Below are 3,273 nucleotides of genomic sequence, written 5' to 3'. Positions count from 1 at the left end.
TTTGCATCGCCCCCCAGGCCATGCTGCTGCCTCACCCCACGGCCCAGCAGGAGTGGCTCCAGCCCTAGCAGCAGGCTCAGCTTTTCCAGGGATGCAATCCTGCTTCTCCAGCCCTAGCAGCAGGCTCAGCTTTTCCAGGGATGCAATCCTGCTTCTCCAGCCCTAGCAGCAGGCTCAGCCTTTCCTGCAGGTCTGTGCCAGGAGGGTCCCCCTCACCTCCCACATCTGCCCTGGCACCGTGGCCTCACCCATGGGGTGTTTCCCCTCTGTCCTGGGGGAGAGTGGGGCTCAATCCTGTCTTGGTGCAAGCAGAATACAACCCTGGCACCCCCATGGCCACGCTGGGTGTGTTTGGCACCTCCCAGTACAGCCCAGCACCAAACTGGGCCCCCAGAGACCAGGCCAGGCATCTCCCGGAGCAAACCCTGGGATGCAGCGGGATCGGTGTCCGGGGCTTGGCGGTGCTCGGTGCTGCCCTGCACGTCCCAGGGCTCGGGGATGGCCCTGCCTCCGGAGCCCGGCTGCTCCGGGCGGGTTTGTAGGAAGAAGACATCCCTCATCCCAGCCCCGGGCTCTCCAGGGCTGGACAGCGGGGCCGGACGGGGCCCTGGGCACACCCGCGGATGGGCATCGGTGCCGGTCGTGCCTGCGTTCGGAGCGCCGAGCCCCGAGGCTGCAGTGCCCGGTGGGTGGATGGCTGCGGCTGCGGGATCGCCCCGCGGGGCGCGGCCGGGCAGGCGTGGGAAGGAGCCGGTTCCCACGCCGCTCTTCCCAGCAGCTGGAAACCGCTGGCCCTGCGCACGTGAGCTGGGGATTTTCCGCGGAAACCGCTCGGCCCTGGCAGTGGGGGTTTGCGGCTGGACCCTGACCCCAGCTCCGGCCCTGCGGCTGGAATTTCCCCACACAAAGGATCTGTGCGGTGCAGGATGCCCTAAGCCATGTGCCTGTCCGGGCTGTGGTGCGGGTAAACTGAGGCACGTGGCATCACACCCTGGGGAACTGGGGGCTCCATGTGTGACACGAGTTGGTCAGGGCTCAGTTCTGGGACACTCCCCAGGGGATGTGCCCCCACCCTCAGCAATGACTAACTCTGTGCTGACCCCCCCACACCCAGTTGTTCCCGTTTGTCCCCATCCCCGGGGTCTTGGGAGGTCCCCACACAATCTGGCACCTTGAGCAGCCATCTCCTCGTGGCATGAGCCCTCACCCTGTGCCGTGTCCCTGTTTCCATCCTGCTCCTGGGGACCCTGACTGCAGTTCTGCTTCTACTGTCCTCATGCCTGTCTTGCTCCCAGTGCCTCCACCCTGGTCCTGGTGTCCCTGTCCACCACCCCATTCCCACTGTCCTATTCTCTCCATTTCAATCTTGCTGCCATTGTCCCCATCACCCATTCTGCTCCTAGTGCCTCTGTAATTTTCCTACTCCTCATGTCCCAATCCCCCGTCCCAGTGTCCTTGTCCCTTTCTTGATCCCATTTCCCCCATCCTGCCCCTGTTGTTTATCCTGTTTCCAGTATCCCCTTCACTGTCCTGCTCCGTGTCCTTGACCTCATCCTGCTTGCAGTGCCTGTGTCCCTGCTTGTGATTTCCCCATCCCACCCTTCTCCTGTCCCTATCCTGCTCCCAGCATCCTTGGTTTCCTCCCTGCTCCTGATGTCCCCATCCCCATCCTGTTCCTGGGGTGCCTGTCCTGCTGCCCATGTCCCTGTTCCCATCCTGCTCCCAGTGTCCCTGTCCCAGACCTCCACCCTGCTCTTGGTGTCCCTTGTCCCCATCCTGTCCCTTTCCTGTGCTCTATGTCCCTGTCTCCACCCTGTTCCTGATGCTCTCATTCTGCTCCAGATGCCCCCATCCCCACACCTGTCCCAGCACCCCCACCCTGCTCCTGATGATTTCATCTCCATCCTGCTCCTGGTGTCGTTGTCCACAGCCCTGCTCCCAGTGTCCCCATCCTTGTCCTGCTCTCCATGTCTCTGTCCCAGTCCTTTTTCCTGTGTCATCATTCCCCTTCTGTTCCTGATGCCCCCATCCCATCCCATCCCATCCCATCCCATCCCATCCCATCCCATCCCATCCCACCCCAGTCCCTGTCCAGCTCCCTCTGTCCCTGTCCTCATCCTGCTCCTGCTCTCCCCATCCCTATCTTGGTCCCAGTGTCCCCATCACCCATTTTGCTGCCAGTGCCTCCATATTTGTCCCACTCTTTATGTCCCCATTCCCCTCACAGCATCTTTGTCCCCTTCTTGCTTCCACTGCCTCCATCCTGCTCCTAGTCTCCATCCACAGCCCTGTTCCCACTGTCCCCATTAGTGTCCTACTCCATGTGTCCTTGTCCCTGTCCTGCTCCCAATGCTGCCATTCCAACCTGTTTTGGTCTCCACATCCCCACCCTGCCCCAGGCCCTGTCCAGCTCCCTGTGTCCCTGTCTTCATCCTATTCTTGCTATTCCCATCCCCACCTTGCTCTCAGTGTCCCCATTCTGCTCTGCTCCTGTCCCTATCCTGCTTCCAATGTCCTTGTCCCCACCCTGTTTATGGTGTCCTTGTCCACAGCCCTGCTCCAGTGTTCCTCCCTATTCCTGTCCTGCTCTCTGTCCTTGTCCCTATCCCCCTGCTGTGTCCTCATCCTGACCCTGCTTGGTGTCCTTGTCCCTATACCCCATCCTGACCCTAGTCCCGTGTCATTGTCCCTGTCCCCTGCCATGTTCCCCTGGTGGCCCATGTCCTGTGTTCTTGTCCCTATCCCCTCTCCTGACCCCAGTCCTGTGTCCCTGTCCCCTGTTGTGTCCCTGTCCCATGTCCTTGTCCCTGTACCCTCTCCTGACCCCGTCTCGTGCCCCTGTCCCTGTTCCCTGCCGTGTCCGTCCCATGTCCTTGTCCTATTCCCTCTCCTGACTCCAGTCCCGTGTCATTGTCCCTATCCCCTCTCCTGACCCCTGTTCCGTGTCCCTGTTCCGTGTCCCTGTCCCCATTCTGTGTCCCTGTACCCATTCCCTGCCATGTTCCTATCCCTGTGTCCCTGTCCCCGTTCCCTGTCCCTGTTCCATGTCCGTGTCCCTATTCCTGTTCCCTGTCCCTATCCCGTGTCCCTGTCCCATTCCATGTCCCCGTTCCCTATCCCGTGTCCCTTGTCCTACCCGGGTCCCTGTCCCCGTTCTGTGTCCCTGTACCCGTTCCCGGCCGTGTTCCTATCCCCGTGTCCCTATCCTGTGTCCCTTGTCCTGCCTGTGTCCCTATCCCGTGTCCCTTGTCCTGCCTGGGTCCCTGTTCCCGT

The sequence above is a fragment of the Lonchura striata genome, chromosome 27 (genome assembly GCF_050655825.1).
Source record: "Lonchura striata isolate lonStrDom1 chromosome 27, ASM5065582v1, whole genome shotgun sequence".
NCBI lineage: Eukaryota > Metazoa > Chordata > Aves > Passeriformes > Estrildidae > Lonchura > Lonchura striata.
The sequence above is the reverse complement of the archived record's forward strand: the minus strand, read 5'-3'. Positions refer to the sequence as shown.